Raw genomic sequence first — 6000 nt, 5'->3', positions numbered from 1 at the left:
CTAACAGTGAATGATCCACTGTATCAAAAGCTTTTGATAGGTCAATAAACAGGGAAGCACAATGCTACTTTTTTTTTTATCAAGGGACGTAGCTGAAATAGAACTGTGTCCTGGCCTAATGCATGTTTGAAATGTGTTCAAGATACATTTTTGGGATAAAGAATGAACAAAGCTGAGAGTTGAGAAGATTCAAATGTGTTAGCTACACATGAAAGCTTGGAAATTGGAGGATCATTATTTAAGTCACTGCAGTCCCCCACCAGAACATAGTCTGCTTTGCATATCTTGGGGAAGTCCCAGAGCTAAGCAAGAGACAAACAAATATATAAGCTAGGTCCCGCAGCAAGCGGACACAAAGTTTTGATTAAAAGCATTACTAATTTCCCTTTTGTCATTTAAGGGGCCAGAATCTGACATCATTAATTGGGTCTCTGTGGGGACGGAACTACGTTTCAGGCGATTTAAGCGTTTTCCAAAATGTTGCTTGTTTTCCATCGCTACTATACAGAGAAAGCAGATGTTGCTTTCCTGGTCATGATAATGCATTCTGCAGCAGAGTCAACATGTCTAGGTTTGGCCCAGGCAATATTCCTTATATATTCTCTGACAGTTTATTGGTAAACCATGGATAATGTCTATCCTTTATTGTCGTTTTTTTTTTTACGGGAGCATGTTTGATGCAGAGGAGTTAAAGGCAGCGGAAAAATATGCACGGGCTGATCCAGGGTCAGGTATGTGGGACACATTTTCTAAATCACATAGATCATGCAAAATATCTTGGTAATTGATCTTTCTAAAAATCCTTTTAGAGATGTATCAGGGATTCCATTTAGGACTTTTAGTATATCTGACACAATGATCACTTGCAAAAACACCATTGGATATGTATTCCTGGAGTTTATTTGTCAATATAACGTCAATCAGAGTAGATTTCACTGGGCTTTTCAGATTTGGCTGTGTGGCTTTGGATATTAAACTGTGTAAAATGTAGATTCCCTGCATACATTTTTAATTTGATCAAGAAAAGTGTGTCAACCAATCCATGTTTAGATCCCCCATAACTAACAATTCAGATATTTCCCAGGAGGAGAACAACTCAGACAGTCTAGACAGTATCCAGCGCACAGGAATCAGCAGAGAGGGGGGAGGGGCGTTAGAAATATCCCACCAAGTAACACCGTGCTCTCAGCCAGAGAATTCATTCACAATCAACTAGGCCTTCACCACTGATTGGCTGGCACCCTAAGAGCACAACTACCCCATTAGATCCATTCAGAGGCAGTACAAACACCTCCAAGGCCTACCACTGTCCTCTGTCACTCATCGGTACTGACTATAATCATCTGCAGAACTCAGCTGCCAGGGTCCTCTCCCACACCAAGCCCTGGCAGCACATCACCCCCACCCTCATTCACCTCCACTGGCTCCTGGTCAAGTCCCGCATCACATACAAAATCCTCCTCACCTACAAATCCCTCCATGCCTGCGCCCCCCAGTACCTAACTGACCTCCTCTCCCAACATACCCCTTCCCGGAACCTGCGGTCCGCAGACATGGGCCTGCTATCCACCCCCCGCACCTACCTACGGACCTTTGGGGACAGAGCCTTCAGCGTGGCTGCACCTACCCTCTGGAACTCTCTCCCCATAGTGATCCGCAACGCCCCCACCCTGGACTCCTTCAAATCAGCCCTTAAAACCCATCTGTTCACCAAGGCCTTTGGCCCCTAGTCACTGTTTCTGTTTTGCTTTGTTTGTTTTCTGTTTGTCTGTCTGACCATTCCCCTTTAGAATTGTAAAACGTCCTTGGTTTTGAGAAGGCTGTGGCAATGCCCCCCCCCCCCCGGCACCCATGTCTGTGAGGTTGTACAGCTGTTGTTAATGGATCTTACCCGCCAGTTGTGTTGAGTGTTGGGGGAGTTCTAACCTATCAACTGCCCATGCTAACTGCACTATATATTGTGACGCCCTCAGGTGCTGCAGCCTGTGTGTGTGTGTGTGTGTGTGTGTGTGTGTGTGTGTGTGTGATGCTCAGTGCCATTGCATGAGTTGTTATCTCCACAGCTGCACAGACCATTTGTCACTCTGTCTCTCCACTCCTACTCCTACCAACCAAATGTTCAGACTTTTATTCAGAAAAATCAATGACACACTCGCTAGTCATGCCAAAGTATTGCAACACAATGGATCCGGTGAGTAATCCCAACTACCTAACTACCTAGTTAGTGTAGGGTAGTGGGGATTACTCACCGAATTCATTGCATTGCAATGTTTTGGCTTGACTGGCGAGTGTGTCATTGATTTTCAACAATGTTGAAATTTATTTACATTTTCCAGAATAAAAGTCAGAACATTTTCATTGGTTGCCGACTTGTTCCCGCTTTCACCCCAAAATATGCTAATACATAAATATAATAGAAGTGCAGTACAAATCACAGCGCAAATCACACACATCCACACACACGGAGGGGGAATGAACAACGGAAGGCAGTTAGGAAGAAAGGGAAATCACTTTTAAGACTCATAGCCACAAAACCTGAATGTGACAAACACATTGTGAACAATGTTGTACATTGTCTTCCTTTGTAAAACAAGCTGTAAATTCACTGGTGCTGTCCATGGTTCTGATTCATGGAAATAGTAGTCGAATCGTGCTGAAATGGCAACCTCTTTGCAACAACCTGACTCTCATTAAACCCTCTGACTCTTGTTTTGAAGAAAGGATGTTGGCTCATGACTGGTCTTGCATGCCTGCAACATTTAATCTGACAGGAACGATAAAGTTTGTGAGCAATTACTGTTGATCATGACATTGTTTCCAGATTATGAATGCCTTATTGTGCTTGCTGCTCCCTCTATAGTACGTTGAAGACTTGGAGATGCCGGCAACGCCGTAGAAGTTTGTTTGTTTTCTCCACTCTAGTGGCATGATACATTTGAAAGCGTTTACAGCCCATTAAACAGGCTCCGCTGGCCGGTGTAATTACCACGGCTGATTTGCAACAAACGAGGGTGACGGTAAATTTATGCTGCAATAATCAAAGCATGATGGGAAATGGAAATGATGACTGCTTTCCCCAGGCGGTAAATTGTCACTGGCTCAAATGTCCTGATGGAGGGCACTCTTTTACTGTGATCCCGACATCTTACTGGCAAAAGCATGAGGTATCGTTCAGGGAGGCACCTGACCCTGGTTTGTTAATTAAATTTCACAGAACAGTCAACACTATTTACTAAGGTATGACATGCACTATCATTCAAGTTCATCTGTAGTCAAGTGATACACAAGGCTTGAATCACTCAACAACATAAACCCACGTAGGCGTAGGCCTAGCTATTCTTCAATATGCGTGGTAACGATAGTTACTGGAGGTAGGCTCCAGTTCTATGAGTGGAGCGGAGCCCTATAGGGGAGCCCTGCTACCTAGGTAGGTAGCCAATGACTGAAATGTACAAATGTCCTCGGCCCCTGTGGATGCTATATAATGGGGTGGCCTCTGTCATTCCTTTTCCCAAAAGTACATAGCACAGCCGGGTTGAACAAGTCCAGGTGGGCCAGAAGCTCTATGGGGCTCCGCTCCACTCATAGAACTGGAGTCTGCCAGGAGTCTGGAGTCTGAACTATCATTCTATTTTGTCCCATAGGGGAGCTCTGCTCCGATTGGTTTAGGCGAAGCGAGCGAGGCCAAATATACCCCCACTGAGACTTTAATCCTTAGTCAGAACATAAAATCTCGGCGGCACCCGGAACTGACCACCGATGTTGACTCAAACCATCACCGGAATGTTGATCCAATCTACACCGGGTCTGTCCCTCTGATCTAGTCCCTAAGTGTAAAGGGCTGTTGTGTCATTATTGCAGGAAAAAAACAACCACAACCTGGAGGAGAACGTCCTCCCCAGGCATTTTCCGCCTCTACTCTTGACAGCAACTTGAGGAGGAGGAAAAAAGGTGCCAACTCACACTCCTTAAACCTGTGATGAACCACTTTAGGAACAAAGGCCAGCTGCCTCTTTTATTAAAACATTTAATAATTTATAATAAAAGTACTTGAACGTCATCTTTAACTTGCACGTAAGCACATTTTTCTAAATGTACGTAAGCATTATTTATAAAATGGGCTGCGCTTGGCCTACATGTCTTAATAGCCAGGGTTCCCTTTAAGAGACAGCAAGCATAACAACACAGTAGGCCTATCAATGGGTTGGAATGGGGGCTCGCACAGAGCCTCTAGCACAATCGATGTCCTTCTTGGGCATTACCGTCCTGGGAGGGCGTCTAAGCCTACACACTCCAGTCAAGCAACGCTTAACTAGCGAATGACTCAACAAAGTCGTTGTCGCAAACCCTTCATGGCAAGCTGAGATGGCAGCCGCGCAAACTTTAGTAGTTCCCGCAGCCAATCCCATGTCAAACAATGATACAAAATAGGATTCCTACAGTGTGAATGTCTAAGCTGTGACATCTATACTTTTTGAGTTAGAGCTGTCTGAAGCTGGTCATGCTTTTCTCAAGCTACTATTGTATTGCCGGGCATGTGACGCATATGACTCCTGATTGGTTTAAATCTCATGCTATGAACACACACGTCATTTATAGAAGCGGCCAGTACTCGAGTTGAGGGGGGATGGCATCCCCCCTGAAATAAAAATGGTAAAAATCATCCCCCTTCTAAAACTGCCATCCCCCCCTTTCCATCCCTTATGTCATTTTATCAATGAACGTGGTATTACTGCTATTTAACATTTAGTTTTGCGCATATTGAGTAAAAATACTGTGGGCGAGGGGGCACACACACATGCAATGACATTTTTACCAAGTCACTGACACTGAAGTCACTGACGCTGTGGGGATGCTAAAATTGTCCCCATATGATAAAATCCACCATCCCCCCTGATTTTCTTTTACAACTTGAGTACTGGAAGCGGCTGCACCGCTTAAAAATAGCTGTTGCAATCATAGTATATGATAATCTACTGGTAGTGGCAGGAGGCCTACCACAGAAACAGCAGCAGATCAGTGAAGGGGAATAAACTGTATGTGGAGGCACTTCAGGAATAACATTGAATTAGCGCAGATGTGTCTTCTAGTCATGTCCAGTGTTGAGTCTTTGAACTGGATCTTTGAACTGGCTTCTTTGGTGAACGTTGGCAATGGAGTCGCAAATGTGAAGAGGTTTTTTGGTGTGATGGAAAAATTAACACAAGACTGTAATTATTCTAATCTGCATAGCCTAAATTCATGAAACCCGCATCCAAGGTCATTACTTTCAATGCATGCATGTAATAGTGTATTTTTTGTAGGACTTCAGCCAGGTCCAATTAAAAGAAGTGTAGTCTAATCTAATAGTTTTTTTATAATACATGTAGGGCTATTACTACATTAATCATTTATTTGTTATTTTCATATTAAGAAGAAGGTTCTTGGATTCCACTGAACACATTTAAGTGACCCATGTGCACAAGGACCAATCAGAAGTCAACATGACGCTAAATTGTCTGATTTTAACGAGGAGCCTTTTGGGGGCCCAGTGAATGTCTCTTGGAGGTGAACATAGCCGAATGATCCAGCTCACTGAAAATGTCGAGTCTCCCTCGTCAGTTCCGCCAACCTGAAAACCGGACAAACCTCACAATTGTCTGTGAAACTTAAGTACTTTCTTTCCATCACCAGGGGCAGCGGAGAATGGCGAGAGAAGAGGCGTTTTTTTTTCCCGCCTCTGTAGATTCTGTCCTGATGGGTCTCCATTTAGGGTAGTTCAGAGATATTGAGCGTCAAAGTTTTTACATTCCATTATGTTCTGTGAGATGGAACCTTTGTATTTTATTAATTACTAACTCAAAAATGTCAACATTTAAAAAAATAACACCACACAGGCATTAATAAACACCTAATGGATCGGATTATGTAAAAAAACTCAATTTTGACAAAAATGGAGATAGAACCTTATAATTCTAACGTCACGAATAGCCTATCTGTCGGCCTGCCTCCCTGTCTGTC

Source organism: Nansenia antarctica (assembly GCF_963989245.1).
Source record: "Nansenia antarctica genome assembly, chromosome: 20".
Classification (NCBI taxonomy): domain Eukaryota; kingdom Metazoa; phylum Chordata; class Actinopteri; order Argentiniformes; family Microstomatidae; genus Nansenia; species Nansenia antarctica.
The sequence above is the reverse complement of the archived record's forward strand: the minus strand, read 5'-3'. Positions refer to the sequence as shown.